This window comes from Somniosus microcephalus, unplaced genomic scaffold (genome assembly GCF_052327205.1).
Source record: "Somniosus microcephalus isolate GS21.2 unplaced genomic scaffold, FLI_Smic_1.0 scaffold114, whole genome shotgun sequence".
NCBI classification, from domain to species: Eukaryota; Metazoa; Chordata; class Chondrichthyes; order Squaliformes; family Somniosidae; genus Somniosus; species Somniosus microcephalus.
In genome coordinates, this window is record NW_028225301.1 from 36,557 (window position 1) to 48,374 (window position 11,818).

At 45.5% G+C, this 11,818-nt stretch overlaps 1 pseudogene; it reads left to right on the forward strand.

Annotated features, from left to right (window-relative positions):
- Positions 1-915: 915 nt before the first annotated feature.
- On the forward strand, positions 916-11,021 carry LOC147082746 (uncharacterized; annotated as a pseudogene).
- The last annotated feature ends 797 nt before the right edge of the window (positions 11,022-11,818 follow it).

Consider the following 11,818-nt stretch of genomic DNA (forward strand, 5'->3'; position numbering starts at 1 on the left):
TATGGGCCTGCCCGTTTCCCCTTATGTTATACTGTGTGAAGCCATTTTGGCCTGTTGAAACAGTTCCAGACTCCATTTTAATATAAGAGAGTATGTGTGCTTATTTTATACTAATATGTGTGGATATATATATCTATATGCTAATGCACTTCTACACCACCAGCAGCAAGCAAGCCTGTCCCGGTACCACGGTTGAAACCACAGGGAAGTCCATCGCCAACTTCTCCGACCACACCCTTCAACCAGATGAAATTGAAGTTCTCAGCCGAGGGCTCAATTTCTGCTCCACCACCAAAATGGTCCCCATCGGTCTCGCGGCAGACACAGAGGAATTCATCAGGAGAATGAGGCTCCGGGAATTCTTCCACAAATCCCAAGATGTCTGCAGCGAACCCAATGAGATAACCAGTGATCTGGAACAGGAGACAGAGGGATCCGCATTGCAGCAACTGAAGAAGAAAGAATCAAATTGGGCCCCTCCGGAGGGTCAGTGCCCTAAGCTTGACATGTATGCTCAAGCTGTCAGGAGAAGTATCAACGCCAGATTCATCAGCCGCACTCACAATACAGTCCAGAATGTCACCCGAGCACAACACAATGCCATCCACACTCTCAAGACCAACCGCAACATCGTCATCAAACCAGCAGACAAAGGAGGAGCCATCATCATACAGAACAGAACGGACAATTGCAAAGAAGCATAACGAGAACGGGACAACCAGGAACACTACATACAGTTACCCGCAGATCCGACCAAATAACACACCCACCAACTCAACAAACTGATCAAGACCTTTGATCCAACCCTTCAAAGCATCCTACGCGCTCTCATCCCACGTACTCCCCACGTGGGAGACTTCTACTGCCTCCCAAAGATACACAAAGCCAACACACCCGGATGTCCTATCGTATCAGGCAATGGAACCCTGTGTGAGAACCTCTCTGGATACGTCGAGGGCATCCTGAAACCCATCGTACAGGGAACCTCCAGCTTCTGTCGTGACACAACAGACTTCTTACAGGAACTCAGCATCCACAGACAAGTTGAACCAGGAAAGCTCCTCGCCACGATGGATGTCTCAGCACTCTACACCAGTATCCCCCACGATGACGGCATCGCTGCAGCAGCCTCAGTACTCAACACCAACAACAGCCAATCTTCAGACGCCATCCTACAACTCATCTGCTTTATCCTTGACCACAATGTCTTCACCTTCGACAACCAGTTCTTTACCCAAACACACGGAACAGCCATGGGGATCAAATTCGCACCCCAATACGCCAACATCTTCATGCACAAGTTCGAGCAAGACTTCTTCGCTGCACAGGACCTCCAACCAATGCTATACACCAGATACATCGACGACATTTTCTTCCTATGCATCCACGGCGAAGAATCACTGAAAAGACGACACAATAACATCAACAAGTTCCATCCCACCATCAAACTCACCATGGACTACTCCTCAAAATCGGTTGCATTCTTGAACACATGAATCTCCATCAAAGACGGACACCTCAGCACTTAACTCTACCGCAAGCCCACGGACAACCGCAGGATGCTCGACTTCTCCAGCTTCCACCCTAACCACGTTAAAGAAGCCATCTCCTGTGGACAAGCCCTGCAAATACATAGGATCTGCTCAGACGAGGAGGAACGCGATGGACACCTACAGACGCTGAAAGACGCCCTCGTAAGAACGGGATATGACGCTCGACTCGTCGATCGACAGTTCCGCCGGGCCACAGCAAAAAATCGCATAGACCGCCTCAAAAGACAAACACGGGACACAACCAACAGACTTCGTCGTCCACTACTTCCCCAGAGCGGAGAAACTACGCCATGTTCTTTGCAGCCTTCAACATGTCATCGATGATGATGAACACCTCGCTAAGGCCATCCCCACACCTCCACTACTCGCCTTAAACAGCCGCCTAACCTCAAACAGACCATTGTTCACAGCAAATTACCCAGCTTTCAGGAGAACAGCGACCACGACACCATATAACCCTGCCACGGCAACTTCTGCAAGACATGCCAGATCATCAACACAGATAACATCATCACACGTGACGACACCACCCACCAGGTACATGGTACATACTCATGTGACTCAGCCAACGTTGTTTACCTCATACGTTGCAGGAAAAGATGCCCCAGAGCATGGTACATCGGCGAGGCCATGCAGACACTGCGACAATCGATGAACAGACACGGTGCAACAATCGCCAGGCAGGAGTGTTCCCTCACAGTCGGGGAACACTTCAGCAGTCAAGGACATTCAGCCTCCGATCTTCGGGTAAGCATTCTCCAAGGCAGCCTTCAAGACACACGACAATGCAAAATCGTAGTGCAGAAACTGATAGCCAAGTTTCCGCACTCATGAGGATGGCCTCAACAGGGATCTTGGGTTCATGTCACGCTACATGTAACCCCACCTAACTATATAAGTTGTGTCTTTATGCATCTCTCCACTTCACCTGACGAAGTAGCAGCGCTCTGAAAGCTTGTGATTTCAAATAAAACTGTTGGACTATAACCTGGTGTAGTTCAGTCAAGCACGATTTAACTTTTGTAAATCCATGTTGATTTGTTCTCTCTACACAGATGCAGCCGGACCTGCTGTGATTTCCAGCAAAAAAAATGTTTTTTTTTTCATACAGACCCCAGCATCTTCAACATTTGACCCCTTGTGACCCCACCTCATTGTTCTTTGATGTAATGTTTTCCTGACTGACCTGTTTGGACACCATTCACAACTTTGATTGCTGTGATTATCTCTCTGCCGAGGTGTGATAAATGGCAGTTAGAAAGATTACCTTTAAACATCTGGCATTATTCTCTAACTACATAAGTTGTGTCTTTATGCATCTCTCCACTTCACCTGACGAAGTAGCAGCACTCCGAAAGCTTGTGATTTCAAATAAAACTGTTGGACTATAACCTAGTGTAGTTTAGTCAAGCACGATTTACCTTTTGTAAATCCATGTTGACTTTGTTCAATCCCGTCACTGCTTTCCAAGTGCTCTGCTTTTACATCTTTTATAATGGACTCTAGCATTTTCCCCACTACCAATGTCAGGCTTACCGGTCTATAATTCCCCACTTTTTCTCTATCACCTTTTATGAATTGTGGGGTAACATTAGCTACCCTCCAATCCATGGGTATTGTTCCAGAGTCTATTGAGTTCTGGAAGATGACCAGCAATGCATCTACTATTTCTAGGGCCACTTCCTTAAGTACCCTAGGATGTAGATTATCAGGCCCTGGGGATTTATCGGCCTTCCGTCCCATCAATTTTCCTTACACCATTTCCCTACAAATACTGATTTCTTTCAGTTCCACCCTTTCATCAGATCCTATGTTCCCCTGCATCTCTGGGAGTTTATTTGTGTCCTCCTTTGTGAAGACAGAACCAAAATTTGTATTTAGTTGGTCCGCCATTTCTTTGTTCCCCATTATAAATTCCTCTGATTCTGACTGCAAGGGACCTATGCCTGACTTCACCAATCTTTTTCTCTTCACATATCTATAAAAGCTTTTACAGTCAGTTTTTATGTTCCCTGCAAGCTTACTCTCATTTTCTATTTTCCCCTTCTTAATTCATCCCTTTGTCCTCCTTTGTTGAATCCTAAACTGCTCCCAATCCTCAGGATAATTGCTTTTTCTGGCCAATTTATATGTCCTCTCCTTGGATCTTATGCTATCCCTAATTTCACTTGTTAACCAAGGTTGAGTCACATTTTTTGTTTTATTTTTATGCCAAACTGGGATGAACAAATTCGGTAGTTCAGCCATTCGGTCATTGAATGTTTGCCATTGCCTATCCAACATCAACCCTTTCAGTGACAATCCCCAGTCAATCCTACCCAACTCGCTCCTCAGACCATCGTAGTGTCCTTTATATAAATTTAGTACCCTAGTCTCTGAGTCAACTACTTCATTCTCCATCTTAATGAAGAATTCGATCATTTATGATTGCTCCGACCCAACAAGATTGCTAATTAATCCTTTAAGTTAGGATGATGGGCGAATGGGGCTTGGCTTGAGTTAGGATGAAGGGTGAATGGGTCTTGGTGTGAGTTTGGATGATGGGTGAATGGGTATTGACATGAGTTAGGCTGATGGGTGAATGGGTCTTTGTGTGAGTTAGGATGATGGGTGAATGGGGCTTGGTGTGAGTTAGGATGAAGGGTGAATGGGTCTCGGTGTGAGTTTGGATGATGTGTGAATGGGGCTTGTTGTAAGTTAGGATGATGGGTGAATGGGTAATTATGTGCGTGAGGATGATGGGTGAATGTGTATTTGTGTGAGTTAGGATGATGTTTGAATTGGTCTTGCTGTGACCTAGGATGGTGAGTGAATGGGGCTTGGTTTAAGTTTGGATGATGGGTGAATGGGGCTTGGTGTGAGTTTGTGTGATGGGTGAATGTGCCTTGTTGTGAGTTAGGATGATGTGTGAATGGGTCTTGGTGTAAGTTAGTATGATGCTTGAATGAAGCTTGGTGTGGGTTAGGATGATGGGTGAATGGGTCTTAGTGTGAGTTAGAAAGATGGGTGAAAGGGGCTTGGTGTTAGTTAGTATGTTGTTTGAATGAGTCTTGGTGTGGGGTAGGATGAGACATGAATGGGGCTTGGTGTAAGCTAGGATGATGGGTGAATGGTGCTTAGATTGATTTAGGAAGATGAGAGAATTTCGCTTGGTGTAAATTAGGAAGATGTGTAAATGGGGCTTGGTGTGATTTAGAATGATGGAAAATGTGGCTTGGTGTGAGTTAGAATGATGTGCGAAAGGGGCTTGGTGTAAGTTAGGATGATGGGTTAATGGGGTTTTGTGTGGGTTAGGTTGATGTGTGAATGGATGTTGGTGTGAGTTAGGATGATGGGTGAATGGGGCTGGTAGAGAGTTAGGATGATGATTGAATTGGTTTGCTGTGATTTTGGATGATGGGTGAATGGGGCTTGGTGGAAGTTAGGATGATTGGTGAATGGGGCATGGTCTGAGTTAGGATGAAGAGTGAATGGGGCTTGGAGTGATTTAGGATGATGCGTGAATGTGCCTTGGTTTTAGTTAGGATTGTGGGTGAATGTGTCTTGGTGTGTGTTAGGATGATGACTGAATGGGTCTTTGTGGTAGTTAGGATGATGGGTGAATGGGTCCTGGTGTGAGTTAGGATGATGGGTGAATGTGTCTTGGTTTGAGTTAGGATGATGGGTGAATTGTCTGTGATTAGGATGATGGGTGAATGGGGCTTTGTGTGACTTAGGATTATGGGTGAAAGTGTATTGGTTTGAGTTAGGACGATGGGTGAATTGTCTGTGACTTAGGGTGATGGGTGAATGTGGCTTGGTGTGAGTTAGGGTGATGGGTGAATGGGTCTGTGTGTGAGTTAGGATGATGGGTGAATGGGTCTTGGTTTGAATTAGGATGATGGGTCATTGGGGCTTGGTGTGACTTAGGATGATGGGTGAATGTGTCTTGGTTTGAGTTAGGACGATGGGTGAATTGTCTGTGATTAGGATGATGGGTGAATGTGGCTTTGTGTGACTTAGGATGACGGGTGAAAGTGTTTTGGTTTGAGTTAAGATGATGGGTGAATGGGGCTTGGTGTGACTTAGGATGATGGGTGAATGTGTCTTGGTTTGAATTAGGACGATGGGTGAATTGTCTGTGACTTAGGATGATGGGTGAATGTGGCTTGGTGTGAGTTAGGGTGATGGGTGAATGGGTCTGTGTGTGAGTTAGGATGATGGGTGAATGGGTCTTGGTTTGAATTAGGATGATGGGTGGTTGGGTCTTGGTGTGAGTTAGGATGATGGTTGAATGGGGCTGGTTGCGTGTTAGGATGATGGGTGAATGTGTCTTGATGTGAGTTTGGATGATGGGTGAATGTGTCTTCGTATATGTTAGGATGATGTGTGAATGGGGCTTGGTCTGATAAGGATGATGGGTGAATGGGTCTTGGTGTGATTTAGGATGATTGGTAAATGTGTCTTGGTTTGAGTTGGATGATGGGTGAATGGGGCTCGGTGTGACTTAGGATGATGTGTGAATGTATCTTGGTTTGAGTTAGCAGGAGGGCTGAATGGGTCTTCGTGCGAGTTATGATGATGTGTGAATGGGGCTTCGTGTGAGTTAGGATGATGTGTGAATTGGTCATTGTGTGAGTTAAGATGATGCGTGAATGGGCCTTGGTCTGAGTTAGGATGATGAGTGAATGGGGCTTGGTGTGAGTTAGGATGATGTGTCAATGTGTCTTGGTTTGAGTTAGGATGATGGGTGAATGTGTCTTGGGTTGAGTAAGGATGATGGGTGAACTGATCTTGGTGTGAGATAGGATGATGGGTTAATGGGGATAGCGGCGATTTATGATGATGGGTGAATGTGGCTTTCTACGAGCTAGGATGATGAATGAATGGCTCTTAGTGTGAGTTAGGATCATGCGTGAATGTAGCATGGTGTTAGTTAGGCTGATAGTTGAATGGGCCTTGGTGTGAATTAAGATGATTGGTGAATGGGGCTTGGTGTGAGTTAGGATGATAATTGAATGGGTGTAGGTGCGAGTTAGGATGATGGGTGAATGTGGTTTGGAGTGATTTAGGATGATGCGTGAATGTGCCTTGGTTTTAGTTAGGATTGTGGGTGAATGTTTCTTGGTGTGAGTTAGGATGATGGGTGAATGGGGCTTAGTGTGAATTAGAATGATGTGTGAATGTGTCTTGGTGTGTGTTAGGGTGATGAGTGAATGGGTCTTTGTGTGAGTTAGGATGATGGGTGAATGGGGCTTGGTGTGAGTTAGGACGATGATTGAATATGTCTTGGTGTGAGTTAGGATGATGGGTGAATGGGTCCTGGTGTGAGTTAGGATGATTGGTGAATGTGTCTTGGTTTGAGTTAGGATGATGAGTGGATCGGGCTTGATGTGACTTAGGATGATGGGTTAATGTGTCTTTTATGTAACCATGTGTTAATAGAGACACAGAAGGCAGGAGTTGGTTTCACAGGTGTTTACTGAACAAAGTCTGGAGGTCAACTAACTGATACAACACAATATACAGGCTTATATAACCGGAGTGGCCATTACCGGCATTACAGTACACAGGGGGCTCTGAAAGGCACATACACTACAATTCCTCCCCTTTTAGCCATCAGTACATAATATTTTAAGTAATCATTAATTACATGTTACAAGAACAATAACCTACACATTGCTGCAGTTAATCAATTATAAGTCAGTCTCTCTGGAGGCTTCCTGACTCGGTCCGGATAATGCCTCAGTGGTGTAGTAGTTTCTGGTGGTGTAGTAGGTTCTTTTGGCAAGGCTGATTCGGCTTGAATGCCAGTGTCGGTTTCATCTGGTTCCAGTATCAACGGATCGGAGGTAGATACTATGGGTATCTCTACTTCATCATTAGGCATATAGAGTTGTGGTGTAGGTTGTCCCTTTTCGGATGAGTCTATGATCTGGTCAGCATGACGCCTTATTATGCTTTCTCCAATGTCCACGGTATACACCAGCGGTCCTAGTCGTGTGCAAATAGTTCCAGGCTGCCATTTCTCGGTACGGTAGTCCCGGGCTAAAACTTGTTGACCTATCTGGAAGGTTCTAGTTGGCCTTTCATTCATGCCTTGAAATTGGCGGTTCTCAACGTCCCTTCTGATGTTTGGCTTGATCAAATCCAGCTGGAATCTTAGGCTTCTATTGAAGAACATCATGGCAGGAGTTTGGTTTGTAACCATATGTGTTGCATTCCTGTATGCAAACAAGAAGTTATCTACCTTATGCTGAAGTTTTCTGTCTTCATCACCCATGGCCTTTGTGGCCTTCTTGAAGGTCTGGACAAACCTTTCAGCCAATTCATTGGTGGCGGGATGGTATGGGGCGGACGTGTAGTGCTTAACCCCATTGTTATTTAAGAACTTCCTGAATTCTTCGGACACAAATTGCGGTCCATTATCAGAACAGATCTGTTCAGGCAGCCCATTCCTGGCAAATATGGTCCTTAATACTGTGATGGTTTTTTCCGTGGTGGTGAAGGACATCTTTATTACCTCCAGCCACTTGAAGTGTGCATCATCCGCGGTTAAGAACATTGAGTCCATAAATGGACCAGCAAAGTCGATGTGTACCCTTTGCCATGGAGATGAGGGCCACTCCCATGGATGTAGAGGGGCTTGTGGTGGAGCGTTTTGGACCTTCTGGCATCCTAGGCCACTCTTGGTCATTTCTTCGATGTCTCCATCGATACCTGGCCACCATACAAATGCCCTGGCTAGGTTCTTCATTTTCACTCCACCCAGATGCCCCTCGTGAAGCTCCTTTAGCACTTTATCCTGGAGTTTGTGTGGAATCACCACTCTGGATCCACACATCAAGGTTCCTTGGCACACTAACATCTGTTCTCTTCTTTGCGAGAATGCTGGCAACAGTGGTTCGCCATGTGCTGGCCATCCCTTCACTGTTAAATCGTAGACTCGTGAGAGAGTCAGGTCATTTCTCGCTTCGGTTTAAATGGCAGAATTTGTTACTGGTAGACATTCCACTATGGTAGAGTGGAACATCTCCACTGGGTCTACTGTAGGTGCCTCTTCTACCATTGGCAACGGTAGGCATGATAAACCATCAGCATTCCCATGCTATTTTGATCCTTTGTATTCTATGTCATATTGGTGTGCCCCTAGAAAAAGGGACCACCTCTGTAGCCTTTGCACTGTCATAAGGGGAACACACTTTTTAGGGTTGAATATGGAGACGAGAGGTTGATGGTCAGTCAACAAGGTAAATTTTTGTCCGTGTAGGTAATGGTTGAATTTCTTCACTCCCCATACCAGTTTGAGTGCTTCCCTGTCGATCTGGGCATAGTTACGCTCAGCTGAGTTCAATGAGCATGACGCAAAAGCTATCGGCTGCTCAGAGCCATCAGGGGATCTATGCGATAATACCGCTCCTACGTCGTAAGGGGATGCATCGCACGCCAGTCTGATTGGCAGTGATGGGTTGTCATGAGCCAAAATTTCCTTGGACGTGATTAAGTCTTTGCATTTATGGAAGGCACGTTTACAGTCTTCGCTCCATTTCCAGATTACTCCTGTTTGTAGCAGTTCATTAAGAGGGAGCAGAAGAGCTGATAAGTTCGGTAAAAATTTATGATAGTGATTTATCAATCCCAGGAACGACCTTAATTGTGAGACATTTTTAGGTGCTGGGGCTTCTATGACCGCTTCAATTTTTTCAGGTGATTTATGCAACCCTTCCTTGTTAATTATGTGCCCACAATCTGATATTTGTTTCTGGAAAAATTCGCACTTGGGGCGATTTGCTCGTAGGCCCCGTTCTCTCATCCTAGTGAGCACCTGCTCCAAATTGGCAAAGTGCTTGTTGTCATTTTCTCCTGTTACAAGGATGTCGTCTAGGTAGCATTGAGTCCCCAGAATCCCTTGGAGGACTTGCTCCATAGCTCTTTGCCAGATAGCTGGAGCTGATGCTACTCCGAAAACCAGTCGATTGTACTGGTACAGGCCTTTGTGTGTATTTATCGTGAGATACTTTTTAGAGGCCTCTTCAACCTCCATCTGTAGATATGCCTGTGCCAAGTCAATTTTGGTGAAACGTCTCCCCCCGGATAGTGAGGCGAAAATATCTTCTATCCTCGGAAGAGGATACTGTACCATGTGAAGGACCGGGTTTACAGTCACCTTGAAGTCTCCACAGATGCGAATTTTTCTCTGTTCTTCAGATTTATAATTATTCAATGTTTTCTTCATGACCGGGATGATGGGTGTTGCCCACTTGCTCCAATCTATCTTGGATAATACTCCAGCTCTGCCTCGACTGCTGGACGAATTGCGTATGGCACCGGCCTTGCCTTAAAAATGTTGGGAATTGCTGCATCTTCCACTTTTATTGAGGCGGTGATGCCTTTCAAGGTTCCTAGTTTCTCTTGAAACACTTATTTGGCGTTGGCCAAGATGTCTTTTAATCGTTCAGGTATGACGTCATCATCATTTTTTTCTTACTGGTCACCGTCTGTGCCTGAATGGAGTGCCAGTCTAAACGAATCTTCCTGATCCATTCACGTCCCACAGCGGTGGACCACCACCTTGTAGAACGTATAAATACAACTTCTGTATTTCCTTGCCGTTGTATACAACAGGCACCCTTATTTTTCCTTTGGGGTATACTTTCTGTCCCGTATATGTTTTCAAGATAATGGATGTGTCTTTTAAAGATATATGCGGAAATAGCCGCTCGTAATCCCATCGATTTATGATGGTCAGAGCTGATCCTGTATCTAGTTCCATTTGAACTGGGGACCCCGCTATCGTGAAGGTAACCCAAATGGTCTGGTAATCTTCTTTGGCAATTACATTATGTAATTTGAGACAGCTTAGTCTCTTGTTTCCGGAGTCGCTATCACCCTTCTGGTCTTCAGAGCTACTGTCCGTCGTCATTTGTACTTTCCTGTACTTTTCCTTATTGATTTTTTTCCTGTCCATGGATTTTTTTTGTCCAGATCGGCATACACGTGCAATGTGTCCAATCTTTCCGCATTGCCTGCATGCTTTGTCCTTGAACCAGCAGTCCTTCTGGTCATGGGTTGTTCTGCCGCAGCGATAACATCTTTCAAATTCCCGTGTCATTTCATGGGTGCCGTATTGCTTTGGCTTTTGCTGTATCTCTGCAGCTCCTCTTGCGGCTGCTTCGTATGATACAGCCATACTGAAAGCCTTGTCCAGTGTCAAATCTTTCTCAGATAGCAGCCTTTTCTGTGTTCCTTCACTTAGGAGACCGCAGACGAATTTGTCTCGAAAAGAATCTGCCAGTCCTGCCCCGAATTGGCAGTGCTTTGATAGCTTTCTTAATTCGGTGAGGTAATCAGCGTTACTTTCATTCTTGTGCTGATTCCTCTTGAAGAATTTGAATCGTTCCGCTATCAGCAGCGGTGTTGGGTTTAAGTGCTCCTGTAGGGTATCAACAATTTCCTTAAAATTCTTGTCCTTTGGTTTAGCTGCAGTGATTATGTTTCATAACAGCCCGTATGTCTTTGCGCCCATTAGATTTAGATGTACTGACGCATTTTATCATTTTCTATTCCATTTGCTGTGCAATTTACCTCCACTCTTTGCACATATGTGGTCCAATCCTCTATATCGTTATCGAAAGCATCAAAATTGCCAGACTTAGGCATCCTGGAAAAAAAAATGGCGCTTCCCGTGTTTTCCTTTCTTCCCTGCAGAAAAAAAATGACGCTTCCCGCGCTTTCCGGCCGCTGCTGCTGCTGAAAACGCTGTTTTCCGTGGATTTTTTATTTACAGGTGGAGACTCATTCCCGCCGGACTCTCTGGGACCTTTCCACACCTCTGCTTGGTCTGAACGCTGACCTGATTTGCAGCGCCGGTCGTCTCCCGAGTGCTCCCCCCCTCAGTTTCTGTTTGCCTCCGCCTTCGCTGCTTGGCCTCGCTGCAGAGCCAGCCGATGGAGCCCCAGCCCGCCACCCAGGAAGGATTATGGTAGTAACTGCCACCAGCTCGGCTAGCTGGTGAAACCACAGCTTTTTTTTCTTGCTTTTCTTCGACTTTGGACGTCTGAGAAATCGATGTCCTTGAGGTGCTGCCGAATTGCAGGTAAGGCCGTTTCTAATTCGTCGCCACTGTTGTATCCATGTGTTAATAGAGACACTGAAGGCAGGAGTTCGTTTCACAGGTGTTTACTGAACAAAGTCTGGAGGTCAACTAACTGATACAACACAATATACAGGCTTATATAGCCCGAGTGGCCATTACTGGCATTACAGTACACAGGGGGCTCTTAAAG